The sequence below is a fragment of the Helianthus annuus genome, chromosome 8 (genome assembly GCF_002127325.2).
Source record: "Helianthus annuus cultivar XRQ/B chromosome 8, HanXRQr2.0-SUNRISE, whole genome shotgun sequence".
Taxonomy (NCBI): domain Eukaryota; kingdom Viridiplantae; phylum Streptophyta; class Magnoliopsida; order Asterales; family Asteraceae; genus Helianthus; species Helianthus annuus.
The window spans coordinates 130,222,580-130,242,451 of record NC_035440.2 but is presented as its reverse complement, the minus strand read 5'-3'; the positions used below and the strand labels follow the sequence as shown (position 1 = coordinate 130,242,451).

The window sequence follows — 19,872 nt, the reverse complement described above, 5'->3', positions numbered from 1 at the left end:
AATGCTGGCAACAACAACAATACTGGGAGCGGCAACAATGGGAACAATGGAGGGAACGGAGCACGTGGAAGAGTATTTACTATTGGCGCTGGGGGAGACTCGCAATGATGGCAATGTTGAGACCGGTACGTCTTCTTTGAATGATCTTTCTTCTGCTTCTGTTTTATTTGACTCTTGTTTCGATTGGAGTTGTGTGCCTTAGGGTTCAGTCGTTAGTTAGGACTGACTTCCACCTTTCTTGTAAAATAAGCATGTAGTAGAACTAACTGATAGTAAATCGATAGAAGCTTCACATGTTCTTTTTGGTTGTAAACTTGATCTCGTGGGTCAAGTGTTCGACATTGACCTACATCCCAATACTCTTGTAAGTTTTGACATGGTCGTTGACATGGACTTGGTTATCTATGTATCAAGCAGAAAATTCTCTGCAAAAAGAAAACCGTGCGTTCCCTCTCCCCAGTGGGGAATCCTTATCAGTTTAAGATCATCGTAGTGGTGCCGTTGTTGGCATTGTCACAGTCGTGAAAGCCCAGAAGTGTCTACGGAAGGGCTACTCCACTATACTAGCTCTTGTCACCGATTCGCCACTTTAAGGAAGAAAGATAGAGTATCTTCCAGTATTCGTGAATTTTCTGACGTGTCTTCTGAAGAGTTACCTGGTTTACTTCCACATCGTTAGGTAGAATTCCAGAATTGACCTTATGCCAATCCTGATTTCCTTCTGGGATACAGCAATCCCTTGGATTCGCTGGATACTATCACAGATTCATCACGGGATTTTCGAAGATTGCGTAGCCTTAGCCTCGTTAGCATTGCGGGGAGAGGAGAACTCTTGGGAACCAAATTAGGAGGACGTCTTCTCAGCTTTCTCAGCTTAGGGAAGTGGGGTAGGCGAAGCACATGGGCCTCGATATCCTATTTACCTGAGTTTTGATAGGATGCATTGAAACCTGAAGACCAAATGTGGGTGACCGGGCCTGAAGGCCCAGATAGCCACGCATGGGAACGAAGTTTGACATATGGGAAAGTCAAGGTAGGATTTTAGCAACCAGAAACACATATATGGAAATGAGAACCTAGTCACAGATCCAGGATTTGTACTTGAACCCCTTGGGAAGCTGTTAAGCTTAAGAAATAGTGGAAATTCGCGGTGGGAGAACGCAAAGATCAGGTGAAGCTCTGTTATCCCCGATTGTTCAACGGTGGGACCAACTTTCGATATCCTTGGCGAATTTCGGGACGAAATTCCCTTTCAAGTTGGGGATGATGTGGCACCCAACTGACCTAGCAATCCTGTTTTTACAATTTGGTTTACGTAGTGCCTGTGCAGTACCTGGATGCTTAGTGATTGCGTGTAATGCTTGATTTTTATTTGTGATTATTATTTGCGTAGTATTATATATAGTTTAATTAGAGTTTTTATCACTTCATTCCTCTGTGCTTACTTGTCAAATTTCGGGACGAAATTTCTTTCAAGTTGGGGATGATGTGACAACCCGGACTTCCAATGTCAAAACGTTCTATTTTACTATCTTTATTTCTTGTTATTTTCCTCTCTGGTGTTAAAATGTTCCGCTCAGTGATAACCCTGTTAAACTAAACGCCGTATGATCCGACTAATTAATATAGTGACGCCTTGGGCTGCGCCGTATAATGGATTAATCTCGTTTCACCCGAGCCCAACCTAGCATGTGCAGTTTAGCATGGCCCAATCTTTGTAGCCCAACTGTTAAGCATAACCGGCTCACTTGTTTAGATTTTAGGATTATAGCTTAATTATTTGTTTAGATTTTTAAATAACTGCATATAACAATTACTTGAATGATGGCCCAATTAAAAAGGGCTGAGCCCATCTCGGTTCATTAACCGCCCCAAAACATAATACCTTTTAGTATACGTATTAGACTCAAACTCTATCTTTGATCAACTTAAAACTAAAGCAAACCCCTACCCCTCACCTCTAATTCCCTGATCGTGAACTGTAGCAGCCCCCCCACCTTCGAGACTTCAGCCTATTGGATCAAACTTGTGGTTAGTAAAGTATATTCGTATTAGATCTTGTTCATATAAATCTTGTTTATATGTGTGTTTGTGTATACGTGTGATCCGTGATGGCTAGGTTGTATCCTGCTATTGAGTTGTTGTTTAATCTTGTCACCACCCATTCCGGCGAATCATATAGGAGGTTGTTAGGTGGACGTAATTGATAAATCATTGTTATTCGGCCGCACGTTTATTAAAAAGGAACATGAAACTGTGGTGATTGAACCGAGACATCAACACAATCATAGTGAACCTTTACATGTCTCGATCTCATCTTCACATGCACCATCACAGTTTCACGTGGTCTTTGTTTGAAACATTAATGTCAATAAACTCATGTCACCAACTTAATTAGTTAATGGCCAACAATATAGTGGATAAGATTGATCATGATAGGTTGTGTTAAGGGTCCAATGAGGGTGAGGTTAAATGGTTATTAAGGGTCCAATGAAATTGAGGTTAAATGGGTGTAGCTTTGGGTGTGGAGAATGGTGGCTATACCATGTGCATATTGTTTGCTGACAATTAGTTATCAATCCATGTTGACTTATATGTGAATATAATGTTTAAACAGTTGTTGTCGGCCACCTATTTTTGGTTCAAAGAAGTAGCCATGTGTTTATATAATACAATTTGAACGGTCCAGTGGTATGGCAACACATGGACGGTGGGGGTTAATGATAATTCAAGTAATACAAATAATAGTTGGGGTCTTCGTTGAACCTTGGGCTTAACAACAAGGAATTCAATTCTTTTCCTTATTGTAAATGGATTGAGTTGCGACCTGGGCCGGTTCAGTATGTAGACACTAGGAGTAATCTTGTAATGGTTGCACTTTTGGGCCGCTGGGTTGTGGGGTGACACCAAGTGGGCCGCACACTAGGGGGATCGGGTTAAGTACCTTGGTTGGGATCCGGGTGGTATGTGTAGTAAACATGACAGTAGGGTGATGCCTCATGTTAACTGTTGTACAATTAAATTGGGCCGGACCACAGGTTAATTGGGTTAGGTAATAAATGGGCTGTTAGGATTAAAGGGTGGATAAAGCCTTGGTTTAGTAAATGGGGCTTGGTCGTTTTGGGCAACAAGTACAGGAATTAAACTAAACTGTTCAGTTGAATTACTAGATATCATTGTTCCTTTTTATTTAAATTGACATTGGGACTCATTGGGTAACTGGGCCGCACTTTGGCTATAATTGGAACGGGTCAGTTTAAGACCCGGGGCTGCACTTTATTAATAAGTGGACTCGAAAGATATGCAGTCGGTTATGTATGTAAATGGTATGTATGAGCTACTATATGTTGAGTGATTATTCAATGGCATTATGTGAATGGATTAACTATCATGACTTGAATTATGTGTGTTACCTGTTCAATCAATGTGCTTTATGTGAACGATAAATACGTGAATTAATCGTACGTGTAGTATGTGAACTAGTAACCTGAGCTGGTATTATGATTGATGATAGAATACGAACACTTGTAATCTGATGTGATATGATATGTGTTCACTTAATTGAAATCTATGTGATACATGCAAATCATACATGAGCCACGTGTATACGAACTAACTATTAGTGATAACCACACTAGGATCTGGTTAATCAATTGGAACGGATACTAAACTATAACATACCGAGCAAATCAAGGTGAGTTCATTGCTCTTTTCTCAAGCATGGATCCCAGTGAAGGGATAACGGGTAACGTTCCGAGGAGGAATGCATGGGTAACGGGATGTTGGTTATTGTACTCAGTTTTTCTATCATTGTAAGACCACTACATCTACCGGGTCGTTGCTTGTAGGGCAACGGGGGTTATTAGTTGATAGCGCTATTAGGTTTGGCACCCTCACGACGTTCGAGGAGAACGGGCGTGAACTAATTACCTTAAAACATGACCAATGCTTTGATAGAGGCATTGGGGTTGGCAATCACATATCATCTGGCCATTCGGTAATCGAGTAATAACAACATCGAAACATCAAACATCATAACAACAAACAACATATCGTCTTGTAAACTGTTTTACTCACATGACTGGTAACGCAACTTGGTAAACAAACACAAACATTGAACTCACCAGCGTAGTCTGACACACTTGTTTACATGCTTGTAGGTAATTATTGAAGGAACTTGGGAGCTTGCTGTCTGATGCTGCTGGAGTGGTTGTGGTCATAATAAACAGTTATTTTGATTTGGTTTTGATACATTTATACACTTATGCATTTATGCTTCCGCTCAGTACTTTGGTTTTGGTTTAACTTTTCAAACGACACATTTCTTTCAATTGGGTATTTTAATACATTATGACTTGTGTTTGATATGATTGGTGGCTCTTTGTTGGATCGTTACACCTCCATTAGGGACACGCCCTAGATGGTAATTTGGGGGTGTGACATTTTCCTCAAGGGCAAATCAGGTCATATTTGTCTTATAAAATATGGTATTTATTTATAAAAAAAAATGATCATTTTGCCCCTGTGGAAAATGACAAAATAACAGGATTTTATAAGACAAGTATGACCTGATTTCATTTTTGGACCAAAATGGCAATAAAACTGAAACCACAGGGACCCAGATGCAAAAAGTTTGAGTTTTGGACTAAAGTGGCAAAATTGACCAAACCACAGGGACCAAAATGGCAGTTTACTCTGATTACTTTCTCACCGACTTTATCCATTTTTGGAGGAAACTTGGGAGGGAAGATTAATAAAAATCATAATAATCTTCCTTTCTTTTCTTTCTACTTACTTCCATTAAAAACTCACAAACACGTTTTTTTATTTCAAAAAAACTCGGGTTGAAACTTTGAAACTAAAATTTTAATATTTTCATTTAATTTTTATATAATCGAAGATAATCCTTAAGTTAAAAATTTTGTGTGTTACGCGTGAGGATTATATTTGTATTTAATTACTTTCTCTCCGACTTCGTCGATTTTTGGAGGAAAGTTAGGATGGAAGATTAATAAAAAAAATTATAATAATTGGAAGATTAATAAAAAAAATATAATAATTTTCCTTTCTTTTCTTTCGACTTACTTTCGTTTAAAAACTCGGAAAAAAACTTTCTTCCGTTTACTTTTAGCTACCTTTCACTTCTTTATTTTAAAAGTCTCGGGAACACATTGTTTTATAACTTTGAAATTAAAATTTTAATATTTCCATTTATTTTTCATACAATCGAAGATAATCCTTTTTTCTTTTAAGGTTGTATAAAAGTTCATAAGATGGATTCAAGTATTGTTGTTAATCGCGGGCAGGACATTTCATAAAGAGATGGTTTAAGCTTTTGTAATCTATATCTATCTATACTTTCTATAAAAGGAGAAATCTAAGTGACATAAAAAAAGCTGATGTGTCAGCTTGAGAGCATGTCCAACAAGGCTTTTCTTATCTCATTATTACATCATAAAGCCTAATATTAAAAGACTTTAAAATTCAAAGTTGGCCCACATCAAACCACTGCCTTGTGTATTTTCAAATTTTAAAGGTCTGGCCCACATTCTAACCACAAAGTAAGCAACCACTACCCATCTACGAGAAAGTAGCAGTTGGTTCCTTTGACAAATGTATACTTAGCAGCAGCAGATGTTGTTATCTTCCGTAATACTTTTAGATCAGCAGATGTTTAACGCTAATTACCGAGAAATTCAAATTTAAATATGCATGGGAATAAGTAATGAGCAATTAATGCATGTCACTCAGATTCAAACTCCTGTCAATCATCCTTCTTATATAAGGCTTTTCTTCTCATTTCCCTCTTCATATTTCATCACGCTTTCATCTTCTCTGATTTTGAAATTTGAAATTTAATCACAACCCGAATTCCGAATTAGAAGCATGTCAATATCAGTTGACAGTAATAATCTTAGTTTTGTTAACGATTTGAATCCTGCTAAGGATATGTGGCACATAAGGCGAGAATTATACGAAAATGGAATCAGGGTTACAAAATGGAGATCATCTTCATTGATGAGAAGGTAATTTATATCTCTGCTTTTCCGTTTTATTTAAGAAAATGTAGTGTTTTATGCTAAAAACATAATTTCTTTAAATGTTCTTCAGGGTGCTAAGATTCAAGGAGGTATTAAGAGTCATCTGATACCTGTTTTTGATGGGCAGCTGCAAGAAGATGTTGTTGTGATTCTTTCAAAGTTTGGTGTTGGTGAGAATAAAGATTTATATAAAGTAGTAGTGCAGCCTTATAAAATCAACTTTTATAGATGCACAACTGTTACTCGTGTGAGAGATTGGCAAGGTGTTGAGTATGGATTCAATTTCAGAGCTTATGAAAATATTCTTCAAGGAGAGGCGTTAAACGCTTTGAGTGTTGGTAATGTATATTTTTGTAATCATGTCTTGCTTGTATAATATTAGAGAGTTTTACTTATATTCTTGTATAATGTGATCATGTAGATGTTGCTGGATCTGTGATTTCTTGTGGAGATATTGAAATCTTTGATCGACCTCCAAAGGAGACTAAGAAGTTGAATTTCGATATTGAAGATTTGGAGTAAGTTGTTGTTTATATGTTCAGTCATGTAGTGATCATAAGCACTGTATTTAATGTTAATAAATAAGATGAAGAATGTTTGTATTTAATGTGGGATCATGTAATGGTAATAAATGAGGTTTATATTGTTTGTATATAATGCTGAATCATGGTAATAAATGAGGTCTACAGTTTATTCTTAGTGAATATAGTACTGAAATTGAAACCATTTGCTACTTTAATAAATGTTATAGTTTTCCTGATTTGTTTTCTGTTTTTATTCATTCAATGTTGTTTTGATATGAATATTCTTTTCATGTAGTGGTAAGGTTTTGCGGTGTACTGTGTGGAATGATTATGCTCTGCAGATTAAGGACATCATTTCTAAAGTCCCACCTCATGAGCATGTGATGGCTGTTGTACAGTATGGAAAGTGTAAGGAATGGAAAGGTATTTTTGTTACTTTCTGCAAATCATAACTATATTGTTTATTTCTGGCAATATAAAGACAGGTATACATTAAATATTTATATACTTTTCCGTGTAGGTGAATATACCGTTCAAAGTGACAAGTTTGCAACACGAATTTTTCTGAATCAAGAAATTCATGAAGTTGATGAGCTAAGGAGGAGGTAATTGTTAATATAATTTCTATTATATATAGATGGTAAAGTCAAATACTTGGTTTCATGTCATTTGTATACTAATTCTAATCATTTGTGGTATTCAAAAGGCATATATTGAAGTTTGGACAAGGGAGTAGTTCTACTTCTCAGACGATACTATCGTCTCAGAGTATTTTTCCATTACATAAAGAACTTGTAACTGAAGGTGTGAAGAAACATGTTGATGAGATTAGCGAGATAGAAGAGGTTTCACTTCTTTGTATATAGTTTGGTTATTTTTTTGGTTTGTCACCTGCGTGTTTTTACATGAAGTGTGTTGTGTTTTTACAGGAAATGTCTTATGTTGTGGTTGCGACAATTAAGATTGTGCAAGAAGAGTATGGTTGGTTTTATGCTGCCTGTCGTAAGTGTTTCAAGAAGGTGATGGGTAAAAGTGAATACTTGCAGAATGTTGAGAATGTTTCAGATGATATTCTTCGATTGCCTGCGACTTCTTTGGTTTGTATCAAATGTCATACTGAATGTACATCGATCACCACAAAGTAAGCAATGATGATTAATTAGAGTTATATTTATATAGATAACATTCTAAGACTCATATTTGAATATAGTTTTGCAGTTTACTTAGTTAGTTGTGTATATTTCAGGTTCAAGGTGCAAGTGCGGGTGCAGGATGAGAGTGGTAGTGTTTCTTTTGTTATGTTTGATAGAGATGTTCAGAAGCTTCTTGGATTAGCGGCGAGTAACATAAGAGAGAGGCAGGTTAAGGCCAATGATACTGGATTCCCTCATGAGATATTTCGATTGGTTGATAAAAAAGCTGCTTTTAAGATTGATGTTTCAGAGTTCAATCTTAAAAATGACTATCGTGTTTATACTGTGCAAAAAACAACTGAGGATCCAGTAATAATTTCTGAGTTGGTTGGTGGAGATGGTAATGGTGATGAAAATACTGATGAGGTAGCATATAAAATTACTTTTTCAATCTATTTATTTTTCTTTTGAGTTTTAAACACTGGATTGTGTACTTTTTTATATGATATCATATATTATGATCCTTTAGGTTACTCAAGAGGTAGCTGACGTTAAAGACGTTAACCTTTCAGACTCTTCTCAGGTGTCTGCTGAACGAACTTCAAGGGTGAGTATTTATTTTTAAAGTATGTTTAGTATGTTTAAAAAGAGTTCATTATTTTATTAAATGAGATCAATAGTTGTTTTGTGATCTGTTGGAAGGATGTTGTCTCTGTTACGGCCGACTCTTCAGTCGTTGAAGTTGAAAAGGATTCTGGATCAAGTCCGAATGGAAAGCGGGTGGCTCAAGATGCTGATGTTGCCAACGTTGGTGAGCTATCCACTAATGTGAGAAGAACCCGGAAGAAGCTGACTAAGGTTAACTATTAGATGCTTATGAAAAAACAATTGTTATGAGAGATAAGTAGAAACCACTTATTTTTGAAGAATCCTTGTGGTTTTTATTTATGTCTGTTAACTGTTGTTTTAACAAACTGTGGTTAAAAGTTTTGTTTGTAATGGCTACAATGATGAATATGTTATGTAATGTCTATTGGTTGAATATCAAGTAAGGTTAACCTTTATTATACATGTTTGGTGATATTGATGGACTGGATAAGTAGTAGGGTTGTATATTATTGTAAGATTGATGAATGAAAATTTAATCAATTGTTTAGTCGGAAAACTGTTGGTGCCTGAGATACATTAACATCTATTAGAGGCTAAGCACTGTTATAGTGTGCTAACATCTGTTAACCCCTAAGCAGTGTTAAAGATCTGTTAAAGGTTAAGCACTGTTATAGGGTGATTCAACAGACTATATGAGCTGTTGATCATCATCAGTTAAACATCTTATATTATAAATCTTTTGTCCAATTGTGTAATATCTGTTGGTGCATAGCAGAACTTAGGTTCATCATACATTTTGCTTCATCAGCAGAGGTTATAGCGTGCTATAACGTGCTAACATCTGTTAACACTTAAGCACTGTTAAAGATTTGTTAAAGGCTAAGCACTGTTATAGCGTGCTTCAACAGACCTTATGAGATGTTGATCATCATCTGTTAAAGATCTTATATTATAGATCTTTTGTTGAATTGTCTAATATCTGTTGGTGCACAACAGAACTTAGGTTCATTATACATTTTGCTTCATCAGCAGAGCTTCTCTTTAGCAGTCTTTGTGTTAACAGACCTTTCGGTTCATCAGCAGAGTTTGTTTGCCTCATGTGCTGAGGTTGTTTCGTTTAAGTAACAGACTTTTCTTTTAACAGTGGTTGTCTTCAACAGATGTTTTGGTTTGCAAAGTTTAGCGAAACAGATGTTGAGTTTGTCCCTTTGGTAGGAGCAGTTTTTAAAACACTGTTATTTGTAATTCCAATTTGTATACTATTTTATTAATTTTGAGTGTTATATTTCTTTTTGTTGAGTGACCAAGAAATGTAATTGAAAATAGTAATGTTTAGATGCAAAATATAGTAATTTTTACTTAAAAAATATAAAAAGGTAAAACCACAGTTTGGAAAGTATATACTAAGACTACATAACTTCATTCTAAGTTAGTTTCCAAACAAGAAATTTGTCCATCAAACATGTCAACTAAAACATAAATTATACAAGGCTGAAAAGGTGTTCAAACATCATGTCAACAAACTTCAAAGTGTATTTTATCTCCTCTTACACTTTTTTTCTTCGACTATCTCAAACCTCAGCTTTTTCCCCACAGATATTACTGTTTCATCCATGATACGCTGCCAGTCTGTATGCATCACTAGATGGTTGTTGTCGTCAGGTGTTCTAGGATCTCTCCTAACAACCAGCTGTACCAAAAACTTCACATGACCAAATGACAGCACAACTTTACGGTAATCATTTAGCTGGTGTTCTCAAACAAAGTTCCTCGGTATTGCCTGTAAAGGAAAATTTTTCTTTAGTTATTCATTCAAAATAGCATATACTTTAAGTAATAACAGATAGATCCAAGATTATAAGTAAAATCAACTATATTAAAAGTGGATATGTAAATACCAAGCTGTGTGTTTGTAAAACATGGTATTCAAACTGTTTTTTATAATGTGGACGCCTTTTGCGGTGTTGGTGATTGGTACGGCTGCAGTGATGTTTTGTCTCTCCGTGAAGTGCAATCCCATCTTTGTTAAAAACCTTCACAGTAAAGTTAAAGTCGTCTTCAGGTGTACTTCCCATCCATTGAAACAGCAGTTGGCAGCTTTCGTCAATATTATTTTCGAAGCAAAAAGTTGTCCATCCTGGTCCCATAAAACCAGCAGCTAATCCCTTTTTGTTTTCAGGAGAGAAAACATAATGGACATCAACTTTACTACTCTGCTTTGGTCCATGTACTTTGGCAACCAAGTTATCAATTTTTAATCTCCTTTGCGACAACAGCTTCAAGGAAATCGTGTGGTAATCTATAATTTTCATAAATTTTAGAAATGTCATATTAGATTTTATATAGGATACAAAATATAAATTATAAGTTTTGGTAACAGTTCAAAAGATACACTGGCAATATATAAAAATAAGTAGGAATTTTTAACCTGCTTGCAGTATGTTTCTTCTTCAGCCTGTATCAAGCATCCATGAACATAATCTCTGTTCGATCCATCTTTTCTAATCTCCAATCCCTCGTTGTCCAAAACATTTATCTCAAATTTTGTTTGCTTCAATTTTTTTAAACACAGCTTGTCTATGTTGTTATTTCTATAAGTTTCAACGAACCGGGTCCATTCTGGCCCGTTTATCCTATTACTTTTATGACTGATGCTCTGTACTGCAATGTTATACTTAAAACCCGTATAATCAACCAACTTTATCACTTCACACTTTCTTGGTAATTGGTTAGTCATTATCTTTGGAAGTATCTATGTATATAAAATACACAATATTTAATATATCTTTAATTATATAAATACAGTTTTTAGCATACAATTGTGATTTGAGCTAATTTGTTCTAAGAATATAGCTTACCAATCCCTCATTTAGGTCTGCCAATTGAGAGACGTTGATAATTATCATAAACTCCATCTGAAAGTAAAAAATACAATAACAGTTAAATACTATAATATAAAATCAATTGTATCTGAAAAGCATTCTATTTAAGGTATAAAAAAATATCCAACATTGTCTATGACCAAACTTATATGTTGTGTATTTCAATATGGTCCCTACAACCAACAATACGAATCTAACACTGTGTACTTAAATGGAATGAATCAAAATGTAACTAAATAGGTTGATATAAATCTTATTATAAAATAAAGAAAATAAGTTCATATAAGTTTATCTATTTTAACATCAGTAGATTATGATTTTGATGTTTATATAATTTGAAATGAGGAAACTGGAAGGAACATGTTAAAGCATACCTATAAAATACACAAGACAACAAAAAAAAGTACCTGATCTAAAACTTCAAACTTCTGATCGTCAAGTTTGAGGAAGAAGAAATTGTACAGTTTTTTTCGCCGGAGAAGAAGAGGTGAGATTGTATTGGGATTGTTGAAAATAAGATATTTATCTATTAACTTCTAATTGTTTATTTATTAACTTATAATAATCTTTAATATCGGGATTTAAAAACTATTTTTAATTATATAAATATAAATATATTAAATTAATAGATAAGTTTTTCGTATTTACCAATATAAATTTATATTCAAACAGTGGTTATTGCTGTCTAAAAATTGCGATGTTTCAATGTAAAAGGGTGTAAAGTATAAATTTTACAAAATTTAATTTCAACCAACCAGTGTAAATGTAACATCTGTATTAATTCCATTTAATATACTTTTCAACTTCATTATTGAATATAAGCTCCAGAAAAGATATTCGGAAGTTTTCTCAAATAACTTTCTTATCGAAATCGGTAAGGTTCTATTCCATATTATAGATTACACGCTATAAAATCAAGTATTGTTTTTTTGAATTTATTCTTTGTATTATATATGTTAGATTAATCATTATTTGATCTTATGAGTATGTGTTTGTCACTGACGGTGTTTTATATTCTCTCTTGAAGCAAATAATATTTCTATAATCAGGTGTATTTTTATTGATTAAGTACTGCATTAACTTAAATGAAGTTACTGATAGCATTCTCTGTCACAATTTGTGCATGTATCTTCGTGATGTTGTCTTCTACATTACGATTGATAAATCAACTATATAATTTTTGGTTAACGCTCATTTGCTTAATTGTTGTGAGAGATGATGATTTTCGTTTTGTGCTTTGTTTTAATAATACCTTAAGTGTGTGAATATATCACTTGATTTTTATAATAACTTGTAAGTTTAAATTGTTTATTTGCAGATATGAATCTGTCCAATCAAACACCATCCTTTTTACAATTCCTTAATGAAGATGATATTATATTTTTGGTATGTTTTTTAACTTTCTTGCTACTATTAGGAATCTACGTTAATTTTTTATGTAAGATGTTTGTTAAATACTGTTGCAGAATATACCACTTGATTTTCAGACTCTGTTGTGGGGCAAGGAGGTCCTGTATGGGCGACTCGTAGAGTTACTTGATGGTGACAAATCATGGTTAGTACGAGTAAAGAAGAGAGATGATCATTGTATATTTACAAATGGATGGACAAAGTTTGTTAGAGATTGTTGTTTGAAAACGAAAGATGTTGTATTGGTGAAAGCTAATGGACATTTGTCGTTCGTTGTCTCATGTTTTAAAGAAAAAGTGTACGAGAACTCTTACATTTCAGCAAATATTAGCCCTGAAGTTGGAATGACTGTAAGTAACGATATATTATTTCGTTACTTACTCTAAATATTTTATGCTATCTCAACAGCTTGCTAACATCTATTTGCCGTTTTAACGTCTATTTCCTTATAATCTTAACATCTGTTGACTAACCTTTTTAACTTCTGTTGACTAAGTCTTTTAACCTCGGTTGACTAACATCTGATATTTAAGATCTGTCCACGTTGCAACATCTGCTAGACATAATGGATGACAGTTGTTACGAAACGTCTGTTGGATAGCAACAGAGGTATGTAATAGTTGATAGCCAAACAATGGTTAGGTTGTGTGTAAATACTGTAACTACTGTTGACTAACCCTGTTGAGTAATTCTCATTCTAACTTTTGTTGACTAATTCGTTGTAACTTTTGTTGCTCAATAGTTCATATCAAATTTGCAAGTCTGCGCTAAATATTCCTTTGCTTATTCTATAGCTAATTGCTGACAAATTTTGGAAACAATTCTATGGTAAAAATTACGAGTATGGGATGGAAACTATCTATGTTGGCGAAAGGTTTTGGAATGTGATGATGAAAGGATGGACTGATGGATGCGGATTTACTGATGGATGGTTAAAGTTGATTGAAGAAGTTCCCATACCAGTTGAATGTTGGTTGGTTTTCACCATGATTGCATCTAAAACATTTGTGCTTTCCGTTTTTCATTCCGAGACTGGAACTGAGGTTTCTTTCAAGAAGGCTGATGTAGTTGTTTTGGATGATTCAGTTTATGGAGATGATGGATTTGATTTATTGGCTGCGGTGTAAAATTTTGATGATATAATACATTGTTTGATAACATGACGGTGATAAGTGACTTTTATTATATTATGCTAATAATTTTTGAAATCTCATTTTGTAGGTTAAACACAAACAGCTTTTGGATTCTGGGGAAGTTGCTTTGGATGATGAGGATGCTGGAGCTTTGGTTGGTAATCCTAAGCAGCTTACGAGTTTTGAGGATATTTTTAATGTATATATACATATGTAATATTTTTATATTATTATGATTTAAAATATGGTTTCTTATATATGAATCTTTTTATAAATATAGTTTGTTGATGATGGGCTATTTGATTCAAAGATTGCGTGTCTGGTTGATGAGTCAGATGTTAAAAATACTGTAAATTTATAATTTTCTACGCATATATTTTATTGTATTATAAGTATAAGAAGATTTTTTTTAAATTTTGTTGTAGCCTGAAGATCATTCTGTAAAAATAGCTGATGATGTTAACGATCGTCAACTACAGTCTAAAGATTTTCCTGTTCGTGATATTTCTGCTTCTTCAAGTGTTGATAGACCATGTAAAGTTCGAAAGGTTCGTTTAGTATCATCCACTTCAGAATCAGTCTTACACTTCACCACACATGCTGAAGACAGACTTGTAAGCTTTTACAGTCATTGCTTTGTTTCGTTATTTCAATAACTTCAGTTATATATCAATGTTTATAAAATTTACGGTTCAATTTTCTGTTTTTTAGCAACCCCCATCAGATGTATCTTCTGCGTTGGATATGCATACTGATAATCCTAAGCCTATCAAGATCCAGAATCTTAAATGTGAAGTCCAGGAACTGTTTACAACATCTCAAAAAACCAATACTGGATTCAACTATGTTGTTGTTGGATGGTCTTCTTATCTGAGATCTTGCAATATTGCTTTTGATGATGAACTTTCATTAGAGTTTCACAAGTCTACTCAATTGCTGAAGTTAAAAAAAAGTTGTGCATATCGTGACAAAGATAAAGTTCTCTTAGTTTCATGTCATGATTGTTTGTGGTTGTACATTTGGTTCGTTGCTGGTACTAATTTTGCTTCTTAGACATGTTCTATATGTAGTTATGTCTATAAACAAGTTTCATTGTCAATGGGTGGGTGCTACTTTTTTTTTGTGGATAGTACAATGGAAATACTCATATATATGTTATATATGACCTGATGATGCATGTCTATAGTTGTCTTTTACCTATAATAGATGTCTTTTAGCTATAATAGATAACACGTTTTGGTACAATATCTACACATATGTATATGTTCTATCAATATCTGTTTATCTATCCATCTGGCAAGCTCTGTTGGAGATAATGGAAATACTCATATGTATATGTCCTATCTATCCGTCTGGTAAGCTCTGTTGGAGATAATGGATGACAGTTCTTATTAAAGTCTGTTGTAAAGCAACAGAAGTTTTTAAAAGTTAGTAGATAACAATAGTTTGCTATCAACATAATGGAATTGTTGTTGAATAAATCTATTGACCATTAGTGTATATCAATTTTATAAGTCTGCACTAATTATTTTTTTACTATATGTTGAATTCTAAATGAGATGTTGACCAAAAGTCTAACAGATGTTTACCAAAAGTCAAACAGTTGTTAACCAAAAATCAAACAGATGTTGACTAACAGATAAACAGATGTTGACCAAAAGTGAAACAAATTTTGAACCACTAAGAATCATAGTTTTGCCAACAGTGGTTTGACTTTGGTCAAGAAGAGTTTTTAAAAACAGTAGTTTCACTTTAAGCAATCATCAATGGAATTGATCAACTTTATTTGCAAAAATTGGTTTTAACTTTATTTGAATTTAAATTACAAGTACCGTATATTTCTCATTCTTATTGCAAGAATTGTCTTCGATCTAAAGTTAATAAAATATAGTATCTCAGATGGTTTTGAGAACAGTGGTTTCACTTTAAGCTATCCATCTGGTAAGCTCTGTTGGAGATAATGGATAACATTTTTTTAGGAAAGTCTGTTGGAAAGCAACTGAAGTTTTTAACAGTTAATAGACAACAGTAGTTTGCTATCAACATAATGGAATTGCTGTTGAATAGACATGTTGACCATTAGTGTATATCACTTTTATAAGTCTGCATTAATTATTTTTTTTACTCTCTGTCAATATGGGCTATGCATGGTTTTCTAAGAAACGACCCGTGTTTGCACACGGGTCTTACCGCTAGTACTATATAATAAAAGAAACCATTTTGAGGACACTTGTCATCATATTAGGCCATGTCTTATAGATAATTATAATTTTAGTTTAATCTCTTCTAATTAATTATAGATAATCCTCCTATTAAATATTATTTAGTTTAATTATTACTTTTATATTTATCTATTTACTTCAAATTCAAACTTAGTTAACTAATTTGATATTAGAGTAAATTATGATTTTGGCCCATGTGGTTATATCACTTTTACGCTTTTAGCCCAAAAAGGAATCTTTTAACATTTGAGCCCTCAACGTCTTTTTTTTCTAACCCTTTTGGACCCCAACGACTTTTTTTCTAACCCTTTTGGCCCCTAAAAGTAAATGGATAGGGTTAGTATTAGGGGCCAAAAGGGTTAGAAAAAAAGACGTTGGGGGCTCAAATGTTAAAAGATTCCTTTTTGTCTAAAAGGGTAAAAGTGATATCACCACAGGGGCCAAAATCATAATTTACTCTTGATATTAACTATATATTTGAACGTTTTATTTAGTTTGGTATCAAATAGATTTTACGAAACTTAAAATAAAATTAACTAATATTATTTATCATTTCTACATTTACAAGTTTTAAATAAATGGTTAAATTTATTGAGACTTCGTTACATTTACAATTATAAATAAAGGGTTAAATTTATTGAGACTTTGTTAACAAATTTTACTACAATATAATAATCTATTTATATCAATATAAATATATATTTATACTATACTATATAATAATCATTATAAATATATATTTATACTATACTATATAATAAAACATTAATGTGTGACACCTGTCATTCATTGTAGGCATTTATTTTATGATTTTCTCACCTCACATCCAACCTTATCTTATATTAATTAAATAAATAAATGAATAATGAACTAATATTAAATTTTATCCTACTTTAAATTTTTGAATACCATTATTCTATTTTAAATTTTGAATACCATCCCACTTTATTATTTAGTATAGGAAATTACATTTATTCAACCCGTGTAATACACATATTTTTAAAGATGTAACTTTTTTATTATTTGGTATATAAAATTACATTTATTCAACCCGTGTAATAAATGAGGTTTCTTAAAGATCTATTATTTTATTATTTGGTAAACAATATTATATTTATTCAACTCGTGTAATACAAGTGGTTTTAAAGATATAACTTTTTTATTTGGTATATAAAATTATATTTATTCAACCCGCAATATGGTTCTTATAGATATAACTTTTTATTATTTAATATATAAAAATTATATTTATTTAACCCGTGCAATAAAAGGTTCTTAAAGATATATTGTTTTATTATTTAGTATATAAAATTCATTTATTCGACCCATGTAATACACGGGGTTATAACCTAGTAATAAATATTATTATTTAGTCAATTTATAAGAAAATATTAATGTTAAAGATTGAAATGACAAAAAATTTAAAACCATAAAGTGTTATAAGCATTTTTTTAAGAGTTAAACCAAGATTTTCACCAAACCATATGCATGAAAACTTGTAATTAAATCTTTATTAGGGATGATAAAAGTATCTAAAACCCAAAAGATACGAGACGGGTGTTCGGGTATAGAACCAAGTATGAGATTGAAAACCTATTTAATGGCACTACTAGAAAAAAGACCTTTAATGACACAAGAACAATGACACACACTAATCTTATGACACGTAAACACGTGTGTCATAAAAAAAATGTCATCGTTGGTAAAATCTGAATATTTTATGACACTTATATTTGTGTGTCATTGTTTAAATGTCATTTAAAAAAAACAAAACACATTGAAATATGTGTGTCATCGTTGTGTGACATCTTATAATTTTCATAACACTATATTTGTGTGTCATCGTTTAACTGTGATTAAAAATCATATTGAAATAGGTGTGTCATCATATAATTTTTTATGACACTATATTTGTGTGTCATCGTTTAAAAATCATATTGAAATATATGTGTCATCATTCTGTGTTATCTTATAAATTTATGGGGTATCCAAAACCTGAACCCAACATCACCCGACCCGAAAAACTATAATACCTGAGCCCAATGAAGGGTGAAACCATAACCCAATTGAACTTACTCAATGGATATGATTTTGGTGTTTTGGGTTCACCCAAAAAACCCGAAAAACTATTAGATCAACATTTCAAATCTCAATATATTCTAAGTAATTTGAGAGTTAGGAGGTGGAAAACGGGATTCTATGCGGGCATGTTGTGATAAACTGAATATGCATGGTCAATTTATGTATCACTATAAGAAATTTAAGTTATAGTGGAAACAGTTTCAGCATCGACAAAGAAAAGTCGCTGCTAAAGGCCTTAATTTGGAACACGGACCTTTAAGTGATATGGGCCTTTCCTTCCTTAACTAATCAAATGGATAGGGTTTATCCCTGAATAAAGAAGGAGTAAAAGTCTCTTCTTGACTATTAGCGGGCATTTTCCCTCCACACCAAATTAGAGATGGCAAATCAGGTTTTTTGTATACCCGGGACTGGTTCCTAACCGTACCCGGTTCTTGACTGAGTTTGACCGGAACCGATTCTTCTAGGACCCGGTTCCGGTTAGTACCCGGTTTCAAACCAAAATTACCGGAACTGTTCCTAACCGGTCCGGGTATCTTCCAGAAAAAGTTGCAATAAAGCTGCCGAAATCGATTCCTAACGGCTTTCTATCCGTTGGAATTGATTAATTGCCATTAAAACTTTAGAATCAGTTTCAAGTATTTATAAGCATATCACCTTCAACCAAAACTTAGTCCCACTCAAATCGGTTTCAACCTTCAAGTTACCCCTCAAATCGGTTATGACATGCAACGATGAAGTGGTCATGGTTTTGGAAACCAAAAGAAAACCACAAGTTTGGAAGCACTTTGATCTGTGTCTGATGTCTGATAGCCATGAAATGGCACGTTGCAAAGGTTGTGGGAAGTTCATGAAGGCTACCACGAACTCGACCCTTAAAAAACACACCGACCGTCATTGTCCGGTGACAAAGGTTGCAGCGAAGAAAAGTGAAGGCGGTGAATCATCCGGAACCGGTTCTTCGAAGATTTAGTGTGTTTATGTGATGTTGGTTTGAGTGTGTTTTATGTTAATCTTATGGTTAGTTATGATGTTTGGTTTTAATGTATGGTAGGTAGGTAATGTTTGATTTTAACTTTTAATGTACTCGGTTTTATTTTAATCCTGCCGGTTCTCTGTGTTTATGGAGGAACCGGTTCAGGGAAGGAACCGGGTACGACCCTATTTTTTATAAAATGTGGAACCAGGTATAAACCTACGGGTTTTTTAAACCCGGAGTCGGTTCTTCTATACAACGTGTAGGAACTGGAACCGGTTCTTGGTCGAGTCTACTGGGTCGGGTTTGGAACAGGTTATTATGCACATATCTACACCAAATATGCACACAACAATGGCTCTCTCTCACACCATAACACACTCTACCGCTGCATCACCTTGACCGGTGGTGGAACCAGACTTTTATGACTGCTAACGCTAAACTAGACTTTCGTACCGATTAATCGACTCACTTTTGTGGTTTGTTCATCCAGTTTGTAGCAGGTCAACCTGTCAGCCAGTCTAAGATTTTTTGTTTTAAATCTCTAACACGGTATCTAATAAGAAACTTTTTATTTATGTACAGTGATATTATTATTCAAGATCTAACCATTCATGCAACAGTAGGTTATTCTAATAAAGATGGAATAAATCCAGATACCCGAGAAACCCGACCCGGTGAAACCTGAACTGAACTAACTCGAGAAACATCTACCCAAATCTAGTATGGTTCGGTTATTAGTTAAAACATCTAGACTAAAAAACCCGAAACCTGAGAACCAAACCCAAAGATAGGGATGACAAAAATACCTGAGCCCGTCGGGTATACATATAAGGTATAAGTATTATAAATTATTATTA

The 19,872-nt window shown here is 33.6% G+C and overlaps 1 long non-coding RNA gene across 1 annotated transcript; it reads left to right on the top strand.

The window, feature by feature from the left end:
* The first annotated feature begins 8,041 nt into the window (after positions 1–8,041).
* Positions 8,042–8,746, top strand: LOC110905758. Its single transcript, XR_004864522.1, has 3 exons — positions 8,042–8,124; positions 8,228–8,305; positions 8,379–8,746. It is a non-coding gene; the product is annotated as an uncharacterized LOC110905758 (long non-coding RNA).
* The last annotated feature ends 11,126 nt before the right edge of the window (positions 8,747–19,872 follow it).